Genomic DNA, 20,076 nt, shown 5'->3' on the forward strand with positions numbered 1-20,076 from the left:
TACTTCGTTCAAATTGAAGGTACGGATTATGAGGCACCACTGAAATGCAAACGTCTAAGAAAGGTACCAACCAAGGATTTCGATCTATCGATCACAATACAGACGGCGAATCGTTTCCGTCAGGTATCAGAATCTGATATTGATGTGGTGAGTACCCGCAATGAAAATAGAAACAAAGCTAAGAAAACGTGCCCGATTTTGTTGTTCTTTTTAAGACAGAAATATCTTATTTTAAGCATGAGTTATGTTTGCACTGTATTAGCGACTAGTCACAACCATACGCCGCCGTCATGAACGACCTTCACCTTGGTGTACCGCTAAGTATTCTTACGCGAATGCTCGATTCTCTTCAAATAAATTCACGTAGGAGTTGCTTCTTTTGTTAAAGTAATTTTAAGAATGACATTATATGATAAAGAGATTGGCCTGCCTTTAGAATCCCTCACCAAATAAGCGCAAGTGAAATCAAACATATTTGTATCTTTTTGTTTCAGAATATTGTTGCAATTTCCTGACTTCATCACACCTGTCCCTATGCTTAACTGTGACTTTGCAATATTGTTGTACAAATGTATTACACCTACTCCCTCGGCTGTGTTCCAATGGCTACAAAGGCCGTACTTGCAAAGGCTTCGGTGCAGTGTTGTTTACATTATGGAAACAAAGACATTCTTTTTATGCTGTCTTTTTTAATTTTATGGAATACTGTCATTTTTAATTTTAAGGGGTTTTAGGGGCTTGCGGGGGTTTAGGGTTAGGGGTTGGGGTTAGGGTTAGGGCTAGTTGTAAGGCTTCAGTGCAGTGTTGCTTACATTACGGAAATAAAGAGATTCTTTTTATACTGTCATTTTTACATTTTACGGAATACTGTCATTTTTAAGGGTTTTAGAGGGGGAGGATCCAAAGTATTAATTTTTAATTATGGAGATAAAGAGATTATACTGTCATATTTAATTTTTCAGGAATACTGTCACTTTGGGGATCCAAAAGAAATGTACAATTACTAGGGGTGGGGAAAGGGATTTTTCTTCTTTATTTCTTTTTTTATATGTTTTTTATTTTTGTCTCCTTATCCTTGCTAGCGTTGGATAGAGGAAACTCGCGTGCTACCTCATTAAGTAAAGGATCAAAGTTTCAGTATCTCTACTGACTACTGGTACCACAAACATCTTGTCTAGCCTCTCTCTCAATTTATCACTCCAAACTCCAATGATAAATCAATTTCAAGCATTCCATCATACTAATATTACTATTAGCCAACCAACTTCCAGCTTGAAACACATGGGAAGTATGACACTACATTTTGAGCCCTTGTTTATCGAGGTCTCCGTAGCTCAATTGTTAGAGAGCGGGAGCTTTGTGAGTTCGAAACCCCACTCTGGAAGAAACATTTGCAAAAGTTACTTCAATGAAGGAGCGTGTGAGTGATGGACACGTGACAGGTTGTCAGTTACTGGTTTACAAAACATGGTGAGGGATTCTAAAGGTGCTCCAATCTCTATTTAGGCTAAATACATGTACATTCATTACATTATGGCCTCCTTTCACATACAGTTACATGGACCATTCGCCATAAGGGAATGTAGATAATCAGTATATCTTTTACTAATCAGCACAAAAAAACAACATCTAACAACATTTAACATATCAAAACAATGGTCAACAACGCACACAAGTTCACTGCTGAATGTCCTTAAACACTTAAACAATAGTCAATGCTTGAAATCCTACATACAATGCATAACTGTTCTTTTGTTTATTCCAGTCCTCCAGAATAGTGTAGGACTGTATTAAATATGTCCTCACAAACGTAAACTTATGTTGTCATCACATCTAACACAACAAAATTCTTAAAATAATAACTCCAAAAATGATACCCAAAGTTTCTGCGAGGAACAGTCTTTAAAAGACAAATATCATTTCGACTTCAACACAAAGTAATACAGAAACACAATGTACTCACTAAAAAATGCCTTCTCCTTATGTCTTCCCTGACAGTATGAAGTTTAGCGTTGTTTAATTCAACCTAGCAAGACTTTATATAGCACATGTTAAGAGCCAAATGCATGCTTTCAAACTGTATAAATGTGATTGCACCAAATTAGCCATACATTTTGAACATTTAAAGATTCTAACCTTTCCAAGCATGGGGCTATACAGACATCTTCTCAGATTGACTCTATGGACTTTAGTGCCACCTGTCCCCTTGCATGCTAACACGTGTGGGGGGTCAACACAAGGCCTCAACTACAAGTGTCAGATTAAAGGCATCAAGATTTCACTTTTTGACACATAAGGACTTGCTTGGGTCTCTTGAAATCCCGGCTCCAGCTCCCAAATTGGATCCTAGTAAAAGCCGTCATTTGACTTCTGCTTGAAATAAGATTCCGAAATCTCCCGCAGTGAGGCAGTGGTGGTGAATGGGAGGAGGATGGAGCAAGTGATGTTGCGTATCGAGCGACGCGATTAATTCTGAGGAGAAACGAGAAGAGTTCAAGCAATGACGTTTATGTCTCGTTACAGTTCGGGTGCGCACTGTAACCGGAGTGCTAATTCGCAAGGTTTACTAAGAAGACAGGCAAACGTGTTGACCATCAATGTTGACGTTTCATGAAGTAACAGTAATGTCGGCTGTCGCACCAGGAGGAAGTGCATTACACCTTTGGAATGTATGAGTAAATAGTTGTGTGAAGCTTTTGATCTGAAAGTCGTCACGTCAAAGACAAAGAAAGAAATTTGAACGATGTCTTCAAAACCAACTGAGGAAAGAACTTAAAATACATATTAATAGCTTTTCAAGAAATCAAAGTGCGGTGGTAAGCGTGCATTTACTCAATCCCTCGTATAAAATAATCCGAAGGCCAAGGCAGTCGTTTAGCTGCATTCTGGAACCGTATTAGATTCCAAGTTAGTATTCATACGTACTGGTTGATCTGTGTGCTATTCCTGCAATATTTGCATCAAATTAATGTATTCGCTATTAATCCAAAGCAATTTACACATTTCTGTGTATCCACATGTGGTGAGCGAGTGAGTTTACGCCGCTTTTAGCAACGTTCCATCAATATCACGGCGGGGGGACACCCGTGCCTTCAGTACCAGTTCAACCATATACAAACATTACACGCTCAGCCTTATAGGCTTAACCTATGAAGGTCCGGGTTAGAATGAACCTTCAGAAACCCATGCTTGTCGTAAGAGGCGACTAACGGGTTCGGGTAGTCAGGCTCGCTGGCTTGGTTGACACATGTCATCGGTTCCCAATTGCGCAGCTGGAATATTGCTGAGTGCGGCGTAAAACTACACTCACTCACTCACTCCGTATAGGCTTATTGTTGATGGTAACCTCCTCTTAAAGTTACACAGTGTTTTTGTCACCTTTCGTTGTTTGGGGTACAAATTGAAAAATTAATGGAATTACACTCTTGCTCACAAATTTAAAGCAGCACAATATCTCCTCTTTTTCTTGTTTTGTTATATGACCGTATGTTTCTCGTAGTAGGATTATTTGCCTTCCTCTATCTATCATAGCTAATTGGTTTTGCGCTATGAGGAGGAGGGGAGAGACAGACAGTGCATGTGCGACACAAAGTCTTAATAGGCGATGTTAAACGAGATTACATTCTGTTCGGTGTTCAATACCGACTCAGTAACAAGGTAAATGATGCACATGTTACTTCACTATCCAGATCACATGCTTCTGAATTGTTAGAATGATCTTACATGATAATATATTTGATGACAAACAGCTGTCAGGACGTTTTTACATTATAACTGAACTACAGCAACCCATCCTTGTGATATGAGGCGAGTGATGGGGTGGTCAGGATCATATCCTGATTGTATAGATCAGTTCTCATCATGTCAATCACCAGATTGTCCAGACTGCTGTCATATGAAGCATTTGCCGGAATCATGTTTAGAAATCCTTTTAGAAATCTTTGATCAAATATTGACTTCAGGGAATTTCCCAACTTCGTGGCGTAATGCCATTGTAGTCCCTATTCAAAAACCTGTCCGGGATCATACTGATCCGTCTAATTACAGACCAATCTCTTTATTCAATGTGGTTTCAGGAAAAATCGTAGTACCATTAATCATTTGGTACGACTAGAATCCTTTGTTAAAAATGCAATAATAAATAAACAACATGCCGTATCGATATTCTAAGATCTCGAGAAAGCGTACGATACAACCTGGAAGCATGGCATTTTAAAGGATTTACATGATTTTGGTTTGAGGGGTCGTTTACCTCTTTTTATTTCACAGTTTTTAACAGACAGACAATTTCAAGTTCGAGTGGGTCAACCCTGTCGGACCATTATAATCAGGATCAGGGTGTCCCACAAGGCAGTATTTTGTCTGTCACATTGTTTAGCATTAAGATCAATAGTTTATCCAAGGTTTTAAACGATTCAATCGATGGATCACTCTTTGTGGATGATTTTAATGTTTCTTGTCGTGGTAAAAATATGTATACTATTGAACGGCAATTGTAGTTATGTTTAAATCAAATAAATAAATGGTGTCTCGAAAACGGCTTTAAATTTTCTAAATCAAAAACTAATTTTCTACACTTTTGTAGAAAATATAACCCGCATAAGGACCCAGAACTGTCTTTAAATGGCACTCCCATCAAAGTTGTAAAGAAGGCCAAATTCTTGGGTCTATTTTTTTTATTCTCATTTAACCTTCTTGCCACACATTCAATCCCTTAAAGCTAAATGCCTGAAGGCACTAGATTTGTTAAAGGTTGTTTCAAATTCTAAGTGGGGAGGGGATCAAACTACCCTCCTTCACTTATACAGATCATTGGTTCGATCTAAACTTGATTATGGCTCCATCGTATATGGTGGAGCCTGCAAAAGCAACTTAAAACTACTTGATTCTGTCCACCACCAAGGTCTGAGACTTTGTCTTGGGTCATTCAGATCATCTCCTGTTGACAGTCTCTATGTTGAGGCAGATGAGCCTTCGCTTACCCAACGCCGTATCAAATTATCTTTACAATATATTACAAAACTATATTCTAACGAGTTTAACCCTGCTTTTAATTGTGTCTTTAATCCTCTCTATGAGGATTTGTACAACAAAAAGTCTTCTCTTGTTCCGCCTCTTGGTTTAAGAATTCAACCATTCATTTCTGTTGCCGGCTTTGAGCTGGACAATATAGCTCCTTCCCGTCTTCTTTCTTTTCCCCCTTGGCAATTAGTGAGGCCTGAAGTTGACCTCACCCTGACAAAGTTCAAGAAAGCAGAAACTAATGAATTACAATATAAACAAGAATATAATCAATTAAAAAATAAATATAATGCATACAAATCCTTATTTACAGATGGATCCAAGGATGGTGGCGCGGTGGCTTGTGCCATTGTCGTTGGATCAAGAACAATATCTTCTCGACTACCAAATAACAGCTCTATTTTCACAGCAGAAGCTAACGCCATATTAAGAGCTCTTAAATATATTAATAAACACCGTAAATACAAACAATACATAATCTTTTCCGATTCTCTTTCGTGCCTTCAGGCTATTAAAAATCTTTCTTGTAAACATCCACTTTTATTAGAAATTATTGAATTGTATAATGAGCTTGCTACTGTCCAATGCGACATTGTCTTTGTTGGTTACCAAGCCACGTTAGCATTTCTCGGAATATAATGGCTGATGTTGCTGCCAAGGCAGCACTCAACAAATCTGTGACACCACTTCTTATTCCATCCTCTGATTACAAAGCTAGCATTAGCACGTACATCCGTGATCTGATGCAGAAGTGGGACACCCAAGTAGGTATCAATAAATTACTTGAAATAACACTTTATATTGGTTACACCTACTTGGGTTGTCAGTCCAGATTTGAGGTCATTATGCGACGATGTCGCATTGGCCATACGCGTTATACTCACAAATACCTGTTAAAAAGTGAAGATCCTCCGTTTTGTATCCTTTGTGATGAGAGAGTCACAGTCAAGCAATTCTCCATCATAAGGGATAAATATTTCAATGTAAAAACAATGAAGGATCTTTATATAAATGTTAATATCATTTAATTATTGTTTTGTTCAAAGAAAATGATTGGTTTGATGAATTCTGATTAATGTGTTTTGTAAATAGATATATTTTAAAGATTGGTAATTTAGATTAGTAACTTAGATTGTTAGTGGCTGTACCCTCAAAGCGGGTTAAAGTACTGTAAAATATTTGCCCTCCTGAGAGGGTACGTAAGTCCCAAAACTTTCAAAGTAAAATGTAAATTTACCATATTTTAAACGTAGTATCTTTGTTCTTTTAACTGCCGGCTAAAGTTCCTACAATCGCCAGCAGCTGAAAGGATGGTGAAAATCCAGCAAGGGTCCATGCAGGTAGCAAAAGTAATGTAAGTCCCCATGGTTCCTAGTATGGTGATCTACCTTCAGTTGTTGACAATATATAGCCCGTGTTTTATACTGTATTGTCCTCTTTAATTGAAATGTTTTAGCTTTGCTCGCTAGTTTTATATTCATATCTGTGATTCTCTAGTATTTTTACTGTCCATCGTCGACAGGTTTTAATCTACAAAATGTTTTCTCTTTATATTGTATAAATTGTTTTTGTCACGATATGGCTGAGATATTGCCGATGTGACGTTAAATATTAACTCACTCACTGACTCACTGTCATATGATTGAAAATGCTAAAACTAAGAAACAACCTTACGTAAAACCTCATAACACGTACACTGTCTCCCCACTACATAGTAACCACACCCCAATGTTCTCAACTGATTTAACACCACCAAATTTTAACCAACGAAGACATGTTTATGTTGTGTTTGTATGTTGAACATTTTGTAGTAATTTCTGAATATGGGCAAGGCAAATTGATTATCTTGATACTAAGAAACTTCCTTACTAAAAAGTGTTGTATTTTTCTCACATGTTTTGGAATTAAACGTATTTAACATTCGTGTAATTCAGTGAAATGAAAATGTCTTGTACATTATGTCTGTAAATAGGCAAAATGCTATTCCATTGGGGCATAAATATACTCGTCAACCCATCTTATCCTGTTTGATTAAATGGTCAAAAGTTCTTAAACCATGTCTTTTCGTTACCTAAAAGTGATTGTCCTGAAAACATAATTGTACATGCACATTCATACACATCGAATTTGCAAGAAGAGAGATTGCAACAATCATAATCTGCAAGGATTCAAGCCGATGCCCTCTCATGGTCAACGAGATCATCCCTTGCTGGTCCAACACGTAGTGGGTTGAGTCAATGGCGCTATTTGGCTTATGGTAATTACGAATGATGATTAATATGGAGTCATAATGTTTTTCTCATTTAGACAGTAGAATGGTATCTCTAGCAAGGGGTCTGCAACATACACCCTGCATGTGTACCGTCTATTACAATTAGCCACACACAAACATGCAGGACTCGAGATATAAAAAGAAAAAGGAGACAGTCACAGTCATGAAAAATATATGTTCAAAATTGAAGATTGAAAAACTGCCAAGACATTGCCATTTACAACAGGGGGAATATTGTAACGTTGATTATCTTCCTCTGATTTCCATCTGATGAACACATGTCAAGGGATTTACCAAAGTGGTATATATTTTTTGGTGACAGGCTGTGATATAGTGAATGAGTGAGTTGAGTTTTACGCCGCACTCAGCAATATTCCAGCTATATGGCGGCGGTCTGTAAATAATCGAGTCAGGACCAGAATCCAGTGATCATCATCATTAGCATCGACCTGCGCAATTGGGAACCGATGATATGTGTCAACCTGACCACCCAATCCCGTGAGTCGCCTCTTACGACGAGCATGGGTTACTGAAGATCGATATTCTAACCCGAATCTTCACGGGTAGACAGTGTGAGATATAACTGAAATGCTCTTCAGACACACTTGAAATCACAGAATGCTGACAACTGAACATTAGCAAGGCAGCTGATAGACAGAATATGTTCTTGCAAAGTGGACAAGACTCCTTGTAACCATTGTTGAGGAATCAAGAGTACTGATCGATTTGTTTCGTTTTCTCTTACGGAAAAGTCTACTTGGTGGCTTTGCATTAATGGTCTACCGCATTAGGACCCGCTATTGGCGATGAAGAACTGCGTCTGTTTGGCTTATTTGTCATCTTCTTTTCATTAATTCTAATTAACAAGGACCTGAAAATGTTCCTTGGCATGTCAAGATCATAAAAATACTCCTACTTTTCTCTTAGCGTGGTAAAGTCTCAAACCTAGCTTTAGATCACACCCTTTTTTCCACATCCAATTGGCATTGTATGACAAGGAGCCATCATATTAAACTACACCCACTCCAGATATTTCCGTTTTACTGTGATTTTACAGGTGAATGAACCTGACATGTGTTTAGGGCGGACACGAAGTGCACCAGTGGACCTGGGGGTTAAATGTCGATAATGTATCAAGCGACAGATATTAAGGAGTTGTGAAAACTGCACTCAAACTGGCGTGTTATAATCAGGGTCAACGAGAGAGTGAATTACCCTTTATGTTATCGTCAGTAGCATCCTATCTTTATCATGGAAGTGTAAGTTTGAGCCAGAATACATGCCCCTTTGTTTCCAAAATCGTCTACTGCATTGCAAAATTAGTGTTGGACAGGGGTTGTGGCCATCTATTAGGATAAGCTGACAAATAGTCAGCAAAATATTATGTCCACCTGACTCTCACCAGTCAGCTCTTGAAACTAAAGCTAGTGAAGTACTGAGACTTATGTATAGTTATGCGTCATCAATTCCCTAGATGCATGAAAACGTCTGGAAACAAATGCCGACAGTTTTCAAATATTCCTTATTCTTCTTTCTTTTTTTAAGAGACATGTTGATATTAATTACATTGTTTCAATAAAATGGAGACTACTCTAGTTCAGAGATTGTTCTGCCCCTGAGGCCCATGGATAAATGCAAAGCTAGAATGGACAATGGCATCAAAGTCCATGCTGACACTACCAAACCTGAGATAGTCGACATCTCCATCATCTAATCAAGACAGGTTTGTTCATTCATTATCCTTCAACATGTACCCCGTGGCCACAGACAGATCTATATTACCAAGGCAGCTGACTGAGCAGTTTATGTCATTTCAGACTGGGGAACACGTCTTGAAATCATTGTTCAAGAGTCAGGAGGGCTGATCGATTGGATTTGTATACACTCCAGGAAATGTCTTTGTGTAATAGGGTCATTGTGGCACAGACGACCTGGTGCTGTTGGAGTCGTGATTTTGAATCTAAAATATGTGTGTTCTCTTCAGACCCGTTTTCATGGGTTTCACAACGGTGGTAAAGGTCAGAAACATACATCACTATGGATTTTCCTCCATACTGCGACCATTTATGTTTTAATCAAGCTATTATGTATAACTCATTACTTTTTAAACTTTCATTTGCTCTCCATGAAGATCAAAAACATAAATTGTGTTGACAGGTTTTAACAGAGGTATGTTTGGGTTTATAATATTACCTACCTATATGTTAGATAACATCAAAATTTAATTATACATACAAATATAGAGTGTCAACAGTAAGACTTTATCCGTGTTTTTCGTTACTTTGTAAAAAGCTAAAATTGTTAAATTTAATAACTAGCGTAGCTCTTCTAATAAATATGTCACTATCGATAGAATATATACACTATATCACAACAACATCAATTTTGTTAATAGCTAGCTTGGACAAAAAAGGAAATTGTCCAAACAAGGTCATGCAATTTCAACTTTAAAACGTCTTCCCTTTCTAAACATGATGGTATTTAGACGCATGTGCATTGACTTTCAGTGCCAACTGTCCCCTTTTAAGGTAACATGAAGACCGAGTTCGTCTCAGGAATGCAGGTACATGTGTCAGATTTAAGGTTTTACGATACAGAGGATACTAAACGACCTTCCGTGTAATACCATTCTTATTAAACGAGTTAATGATTTGGTATCGAACGAGCAAAAGCGAGTTTGATACTAAATCTTTCAAGAGTTTAATAAAAATGGTATTTCACGGAAGCGAGTTTAGTATTCAGGCTAGCTATTCTCGAAACGTTCGTAGCTCTACGAACTTCTTAGGCCCATTCTTAACACGTTGGCTACGATCAAAGTTAAGAATTCTTAGGGTTACGAACGTTTCGAGAATAAGGGTATTATTTGTTTATTACTCTCCAACATAAATTGATAGAAACTGACTACAGTGTGATGACTCTTAGCTTTCCGCTAGTCAAGCAGGGTCTAATGCCATTGTAACAGAGGTTGTTCATGTAATTCTTGTTTTTTTAAGACAAATTGATTTAATTAATGAATTTTGATGAATATGTTCTGTAGATAGATGTATTTTAATAATATGTAGTTTAGATTAGTAGCTTACATTGTCAGTGGCTGTACCCTCAAAGGGGGTTAAAGTACTGTAAAATAATTGTCCTCCTGAGAGGGTACGTAAGTCCCAAAATATTCAAAGTAAATTTAAACCTACTACCATTTTAATCGTAGAATATATGTTCGTTTAATTTGTGGCTAGATTATCTAAAATTGCTAATAGCTGAAGGGATAATGTAAATCCAGCTAGCGTCCATGCAGAAAGCAAATGTACTGTAAGTCCCCGTGGTCCCTAGTATGGTGATCTACCTTCGGTTGTTGGCAATACAAAGCCTGTTTTTACCTTGTATTGTCATCGATAGTTAAACTGTTTTAAATTTAATTACTAGTTTTAAATTCGAATCTGTGATAATCTAGTTAGTTTACTGTCCTTCGTTGACAGGTTTTTACAATTTACTATTATTTACTATGTATAAATTTAATTGTTCTCGTCACGATATGGCTGAAATACTGCCGATGTGACGATAAATTTTAACTTACTCACTCTAACAGAGGTTAGCACTGTGACGTCATCACTGTAAACCATTATGATGTCATACGTCTAGCGGCATTACATCAGTGTAATATTGCCGTAAAGATATTGCACTGCAGTATCCTCTGGTCTCCAGGGATCTCGGCTTGAGCTCCCAAATTGGATTACAGTGAAGGCCGTCATTGGATCTCCCGCTGTAAAGCAGTGGTTGTGGATGGAGGGGAGGATGGAATAAGAGGTGTTGCGGCAAAAAGAAAAGCGGTCTAGCGCTGACGTTCATATCACGTTAAGTTGTACGTGTACTGTTTGTGAGCGGAGGTCTTATTCGTAAGATACCCACATTTGTAGACTATTAATGTTAACGCTTTATGTAACAAAATCAATGTCGTCTGTCGAGGAATGAGGAATTGTTACACCTTTAAAGTATGTGAGTAAAGATGTAAAGCTTTAGAGGTGAAACATCTTTTGGCCTAACAACAAAGTAGGGAAACATGGGATGATGCCTTGGAAAACATGCAACATTATAGGATCGAACTGAAAAAACACATAAACAGCTTTTCAAGAAACCACGCAACATTCTGATCCTGTTTTATCCTCATCCTCCATCATTAAACAATTTCGGTCTTTCACATAAATCGTTAAGCCGATTTCTCGAGTCGCATAGGAGTCCCAGCTGGTATTCAATCTCCCGCAGGTGTTGTGAGGTGAGGTGACATGAAATTGGATTTAACGTCGTGCTTGAGAATATTTCGCTCAAATGACAACGTGCATGCATGTGTGTGTATGTGCGGCTGCTTGTACTAGCCCAGACTGAAGCTGGTTTTATAGTGCTAGCCCACTGAGATACCATGCCGCAGTGAAGCAGGAATACCCCACTCAGACACATTATGCTGACTCCGAGCCGACCAGTCCTTGTTGTACCCATTAATGCCGAGCGCCAGGCAGGGACCAACAAGTACCATATTTTAACGTCTTTTGGTATGACGCGGTCGGGGATCGAACCCGCGACCTTCCGCTCTCCGGGCGGACGCTCTAACCACTACACCACGGAGGCGGTCCGCAGGTGTTGTGTGCTATTTGTGGGTATTTGAGTTTGTTAACTTTTAAGCAACGAATAAAAGATATATATATTCAGAATTGGTACGCATCAGTAAATTCATCGAGTTTTCTAAGTCATTATTCACAATGTAAATCGATGTTCGGACCTGAAAAATATATTAGGGGTCCTTAATGATAAGTCCCTTTTAAGAAATTTTTGTAAATTTAGAATCTCTCTACATGCCTTAAAAATACAGCGTTATAGAAAAGATAAAAATACATTGGAAGATTTATCATGTTCTCATTGTTCTTCTGGTAAAACTGAAGACGAACGTCACTTATTATTAGACTGTGAGGCATTCTCTGCTGGCCGAAAGAAGTATCTAAAATGCTTTAATGATGCCCCACAAACGATATATAAAATACTTAATTCTAATAACGATGACACTATTAAATCAGCTGCCATTTTCATAAAACATTTGATGTCCATCCTTAAATCACATGTAAAACCATAATTTAGTGTCACGTGACCAATATTTGTTAAAATGAAAATTCAACTGTACTATGGGCCACTGTGCCTACATTACTGAATAAAACCTGTCTGTCTGTCTGTCTGTCTGTGGGTATTTGAAGACAGTTGATTGGAATTAATCATAATACATTTACACGTGTTCATCCAAATGAAGTGATGCCTTAATTAATTGCGTCAATCTGTAAGCCATGGTGATCTGACTAAAAATGACTGCCTGACTGACTGAGTATGGTTTTACGCCGCTTTTAGCAATATTCCAGCAACATCACTGCGGGGGGACACCAGAAATGGGCTTCACACAGTGTACCTATGTGGGGGCTTAAAATGAAATATGAGGAGAAATATATTACGTGTAGTTTTAAACACCGCTCGGTGGCCTTTTGTGCATATTATATATGTAGCGACATTATAGGTTCAGAAGCTGCTTGGTTTTGAAGGTTACATTTCATCGCATGACGCACTGTTTCTTTTCCCTTGTTTCAAAAAGAAAATCCCAAAGGCCATATTCGTACTGCTTTTTCGATCTCTATTTACCAAATCCTGTCAAGAAAATGGATTTAAACAAATAGCCGTCCCAAGAAATAGTGTGCAAACAACGTACACGGATCCATTCTGGGAATGTCGATTGCGTAACTCGCGTGGAGAAACAAACCTACAGTGATCCTTTAAGACCCTTCTCTACAGATGGTCTTGTTTAGTCCAGGTGTCTACAGAGGATTTGTTTATTCTTTTATCCACTTGGCCATGTTATAAACCGTTAATTCCCTCTACAGGCTTTGTTCACCTAACTCTATTTAACATAGCTACTTGGTTTTGAAGTTTCATAAGGATAGATAGATTTACAGTGCATGCAGTACGTATCCTCAGTGTGTGATGTTAAACAACATTAATATTTTTAGCTGTACACACGGGGCGCCATGAGCATACACTAGTGTGTGGAAACGGCACCATACAAATGGACATTATTATTATTATTATTATTATTATTATTGTTTCACTATCCAGATGAGAATGAAACCTCAGTTGATAACACGAGAGGTAATTAATTTTGAAGTACACAGTACATGTATGTTACTGCATCAACAGCAAAATAACTTAAGACTTTATTACCAAATATTGCTATCGATATCGTACATTTTGTTCATTAATAGATTTAGGTTTTAACATCCCTCCACCAAACCAGCGCCCCGATGGTTGGTGGTCGTAGTTTAACGCCGCCCCCAGCAATGTTACCGCTATAATAATGGCGGCGGTCTGTAAATAATCCAGTCTGGACGAGACAATCCAGTGATCAACATCATGAGCATCGATCTACGCAATTTGGATACGATGACATATGCCAACTGACCACCCGATCCCGTTAGTGGCCTTTTACGACTGGCATGGGTTGCTGAGGGTCACATCTATCCTGGATTTACACGGGTCGTGCCCCAATGGGGATTTTAGAATCAGTGCTTCGGCTGACATTATAGATCGTGTTGTTAGGTTCGTAACAAGAACGTGTGTCATCGTGCTCTGTCAGTGTGAATGAATGTTCATGCTGTAAATCATTAGTTTGTCTTGTCCATGACAACAGTTTTACTGGCCGCCGTAGTCATGCCTTGAACAACAAATAAAGCAAAGGTAAAGCCATGCAATCACCGGGCATACTGAACCTCTATTGTTGTCATTCTCCAAACAATCTGTTAAAAGGACATTCCCTATGGTTATGCTCGACATAATGGAACGTTGGATTGCAAAGTCATCCCTCTTATCATACAACTATGGGGATATTTTTCTGAATAGTTATGCAAACAGCTACATGAGAAGCGGATGGGGCTATTTAACTGGTGGCTCTTATTTCTAGCTATAGTGGATATACCAGAATGTAACACACGAGTATAAATGTCAATACGTAATAGTAATTCCTATGACTGAATATTACCACGTGTCTTCCTATTGTCCCATCCCCATCAAGGAATCAATGACATTGTATGTCTAAAGGAAAGAAAAGCTCCCAGTGGTTGCAGTTCTTACAACCATTGCTTCAAACTAGAAATGCACTCACAATTCCATGTGTGTTGTAACAGATCGAAATCATAAAACACTTCAACTAGATCGTCCGTTTTTTTGTCCCGTGAGAAATCAAGTGCAGTTTAATTCTTCCGTTAAAGTGATTGTGTCAGGTTGCGTCTTTTTGCAATGTGTCATGAAAACTCCTTGAGTATTCCTTGAAAGTTCCTGTTCTGCAACATCTTCGAGTAATCTTTTAGGATTTTCAGTACCTTCAAGATATATAATAATTCAAAGCCATCTTTGACTATTATTTGGAAATGCTTTGCTGCCAGCAGTGGGCTAAATATACAGAATTTATAATTAGATCATAGTTTAATCTAATAATATTGTATTTTCATGCAATTAGTTGATAGTTTCATCTATTTATATGATAGTTTTATGTAATTAGATAATAGTTTAATTTAATTAGATATTAGTTTCAATTAATTATATATTGCTATAAACTAATTAGATGAATGTATACATGTTCTAATTAGATTTGATTTTCATCTAAGTAAATGATAATTTCATCTAATTACATGAAAGTTTTAATTAATTAGATGATAGTTTTATCTAATTAGATAACAGTTTTATCTAAGCAGATGATAATTTTATCTAAGTAGATTATTGTTTTATCTAAGTAGATTATTGTTTTATCTAAGTAGATTATAGTTTTATCTAAGTAGACTATGGTGCTTATAAAAAGGGCAGAAGTGGTTGCAGCAGGAGCATTATTCACAAGAAGACGATGATGGCAACGATGTACTGTATTTCCATAAGGCTAGCCCCTTACATTATTGGTTTCCTTGACGATTACCTGCCAGATTTAGAAGTGCGAAATATCCCTGTGTTTGATATTGTGAAAAACAACAAAGACAACACAACTATAACACATACTGAGGGAGACATTACTGTGTCCAGATGACCATCCACAGAGGTTCCTTGGCATTTGCAGAGATGTTAGGATAACTTCAAGGATGCTGAGTGAGGTAGTGAATGTTGTCCGCATTCTGCCAAATGATATAGAGGAGAAGGGTGAAGACACCGGAGGTGTCCTGCGGGATACAATCACAGAATTTGGGAACATTTCTACAACCACTTTACAATTAGGAGAAACGTTAAAGTTCCATCTCTAAGGCATGATTTCGAAATTGAAGAATGGAAAACTGTTGGATGTGCTTGTGTTTGGATGGAAGAGACTCAACTACTGGCCACTGAAGTTGTCTATGGTATTCATTCTCCAGTGCTTTTTCCCTGGAAGGGATCCCGAATCATCAATGCTGATGGAAGATTGCATCAGCCATGGACTCTGAAATTTTCAAACAAGCTATTGACACCCTGACACCCCTCATTCAGTGGACTTCAATGACTACATTGTTGCCAACTAGGTGGATGACGACGCCTGATTTCCAATGCAACTATGGAACAACCACCAGACCATACGAACATCTACAGGTTCATCACCATCATCTGCAAGATCGAGTCCGCAGACCGAGCCAAGCGGTCTTACATCGACTTCGGTGCAGTTCCTCATACCAGAAAGCGAGTGTACAGGGAGTTGGAGAACAGAATCCAGAGACTGAAGGACCAGCTTCACCAGGGTACCAGGACACCACTTGACTTCCTTGATGCCATCGGACATTTGATTAAGATTGGTCGAGACTCTTGTTATGTGAAATCTATGTGCTGAGTTGAATCAGTGGTTTAGAAATAAATTATAAAAGACATCGAAGAATGATGAAATCATATACATGGTTTTGCAAACAAATGCTTATAAAATGCAATAAACTGATATGTAGTGCTAATCAACTGTGTTGCGTTCTCTTTCTGTGTCTGTAACGAGCTCGAGTATGGACTATCCCATTCTTCACTAATAGGTAATAGGTGTGTGCAGTGGCCTGTGACCTTATGTGTATTGGTGTGTGTAACAACTGGCATGTGTAACAAATGGGAGGATACCGTTGGAGTCATTGGAGACTTACAACTGTAGGTCGAAAATTGATTAAACAAATCTGGTACCAGTCCTAATTGAGATTGCAAACTTGAAACTCATACAGGAAACAATGTTTATTGTTGAATCCTGGCGTGAAATCTTTTTGACAATATCTATGTCAGAGCAGCAGTTGGCATCTCTGTATTCATCAAAGCGGCCAACCAACAAGTCAGTTCTAAAACTACTTGAAGTGCCGGAAGACGCAAACAAAAATGAAAGGCAGACTGAAAGACTCCTAAAGCGGGATGGATGTTGAGAAGCCAAAAGTTTCTCCGTGTCTGTACCGGTGTAACAGGCCAGAGTATACCCCTGTCCCAGACTATACCTGGGGTTAAACTGGGCTAGCCCAGACTATACCCCAGGTATAATCTGGGCTAGCCTAGTTTATACCCCGGGGTATATTCTGAACTAGGCCATAGTATACCCCTCTAGCCCAGATTAAACACCTACAGAAAACAAGTGATTAAGGGTACTACTATAATTTTATTGTACTTCTCACACAATTAAACACTGGTTACAACATTGAAATGGTCCGATATATTTTCCAGATACAAAGCATAATCAGTGTGAGTTTTCAAGCTGAAGCCGGCAGGGTCGGACATGGTAAACACAGAGAAGATACAGGTGAACTTCATTCTCATGGAGTACTTTGAAAGAAGTGCGGAGCAGTGCTGAAACTTTCTAATAACTACTCAAATTACATGGAGTTCAGAAGGGAGTTTGACCATGTCCTCAATAGTAATGTGTGGGTCATGGACAAAATATAGTGGGTAAAATATTGAAATGTTTAAGTTTTGACTAAAGGTTTCTTGGTTTTGAAACTGTATTTCTGTGAGAAGATACATAGTGTTTATAAGGAGGAAATATTTATCTGCACAGGTAGAGAATAACAATGTTACAAGTTAAACAAGTTAACAAAGAGCTGGAAGCCAGTGTTAACAAGCCTGATTAGAGGCCAACAGTTAAAACAACACTGATGGACGTCAATAGTAAATTACATTGTATGCTTACAGCGAGATTATGACGCTGATTGGTAATGGATAAAGACAAGGAGATTAAGATTGATTGGACAATGATTGATTAAGAGTGATAGATCAAGAGTACTTGGTAATTGAATCGATTGATGAAACAGAATCAATTGGTCAGTAGGTCCCAAGCGTTTGACAGAAAGACACAGTGGTCACGGTTCTTGGCTAGTTTCTGTTTCTGGATTTTGATGGCTTCTCGTAGTTTCCTTTGTCTGTCTCTAATTCTAAATTGCTCATTATCTATCTATGCGAGTAATTCACCAATCAGTATTAATCTCCCTGTGTGTGTACATGACCAATCCCTCTATAAGCATGTAATGTAATTTACTATTGGCTATATCAATGTTGTTTTAACTATTCAGGCCTCTAATCAGGCTTGTTAACATTGGCTCCCAGCTCTTTGATTACTTGTTTCTTTCGTTATATTGCTATTCTCTACATGTACATATGAATATATCCTCTGTACCTCATTTTTCATTCCCTGATGAAGCATTAACTCCGAAACGTTGTGTTCTCATAAGAAAGAAGTTGATATCCATAAATCTTCCTATCTTATGCATCATTAGTTCAGTTCAATTGGCTTCTAAACCTCAAAGAATTTCTCTCTGTAAATATTGATATAAGAGAACGCCCGATTCAGGAGAACAAGGTTGCTGTGGAGCTCCTTCATCCATATGAAGCGTACACAATTCATGTACGGTTTCATCACACAGTACAAGACTTCTAGGTGTTGTCTCCGTTTCGCAAACATCAATGGTGGCTGAATCAACCTTGCACAAATAATCCCCAGCTTTATACCGTTCAGGAAACATATACATGATTACAGGTTTTCCTGCTGGGAGAGTTTACCACCTCGACTTTCTGATCCTGTGTGTATTCCAGAGACGGGCTACTGCATTCTTTTTTTCTGAAAACAGCAATGATATGTATTGGATGAATGACCTGTGATGATTATGTAGAAGTAAGCATGAGGTCCGTAGGACTTTTTAACTATGGGTTTTCTCGAGGGGACTTATGCTTACTTCTACATAAAGCTCATCATTATTTATCCAACCAAAATAATGGGTTTTTTATAAAATACTACAGAGTTGTCCATAAAATCCCATTCTTGTTGCTAAACGATGCAAGAAGTATCCAATTCAATTTAAACAGTTTTAAATAGTATCAAGCTATTCATACGCATACGTGCTATTGTAGCGTTAAGATGGCTCATTATGCTCATCTTTTGCGTCAGTCACCATTGTTTACTGATAAGATCGGTGGGTTAAATTCAAAAAAGAAAGAAGCCAGAGGATTAGGGTTTGAGACCACATATTGCTAAAACAATTGCAGATTGTAAATTGAGATCGGGCTTTTTGTCATATCATTAGGCAGTGATCTTTCAACTCACTTTTGAACATCATGCTTTTGGAACATAACTATTTCGAGATGGACATTCCAAAATTATATCCTGCCAGCAAGGACATTAAGTGGATAATATTCCACATCAAAGGGAGAATTACTTGTCGGTGCATCTGTAATTGTGAGCAATAGTTTCCCTGCAGAACCATAGCATGACACCACATAAGGATGACTACTGGCAATCATAAAAATTCAAACTTACAGCTGATATTCAAGTTGATAGGTCAAACTCCAAACTTATATTCTAGATTATATGTACACATCACAATCCAGTTGAAGTCAGTTGACATTTTGTAAGTTCATAAGACCTTTACTCACCTGAATAAGCTCTAACAAGCAAAACTGTATGAGACTCTTATCCAGAAAGTCTCGTAAAAAGACCCATATCTTTCAAACTGGAAAACAAATCCATCCAGTATTGAGCGTTCATCTGTCTAATGATGACCCACATTCGCTCAATACGTTGATTATGATTGCTAGAACCAACAAGAAAACAGTTCCTATTTTGGTGTCTTCTCATAATTATCAACATTTGCCTGACATGACCGTTCTCCGTTCCTCTGTCTGCCCTCAAGTACGATGTTTTCGTACTTCAGTCAAAAGGTATGATGTAATAACTCTCAGGTCACTATTCATTGTATTTGCTTCAAGCCATACAATAAACCTGGGGAATCCATCTATTGCGCCATTCACATATACACCTTACAGTGTAAGTTTATCATAACTATCCACATGCCATACATAGTTAGGACCTTGGTTCATGTACTCTCGACGTTGAAGACATCTACTTCTCCTAGCCTCCATGCCATTTGGAGAAATTATATGCATCAAGTTACGGACACTATTTTGACGGATCACAAATCCCTGCTGTACACATTTTAAATGCATCGTTTTGTATCCTAGCAGTCGGCTCGATGAATCCATTAGCTTCACAAAATGTATAAATGCAACATCAAGCAAATCGCTTTGATGCTTTCTTCTGTAAATATTACACATCCTCTCAACTCTGTACAGTGTACTTCTGCTTATGGAAATGCCATGATACATAAAAAGTCTGTCCAGTTTGTCAGAATTAGAAAGTCCAAGACCAAAGTAAAACTTGACAAGATGATCCATCCTCGTCTGAACTGATAACTTCAGTCAGTCGAGTCTTATATACATAACATTTTTTAATTAGATGAAATAATCACCTACTA

Source organism: Haliotis rubra, unplaced genomic scaffold, assembly GCF_003918875.1.
Source record: "Haliotis rubra isolate DU_JTF1 unplaced genomic scaffold, ASM391887v1 Scf1313, whole genome shotgun sequence".
In the NCBI taxonomy this organism is placed as follows: domain Eukaryota; kingdom Metazoa; phylum Mollusca; class Gastropoda; order Lepetellida; family Haliotidae; genus Haliotis; species Haliotis rubra.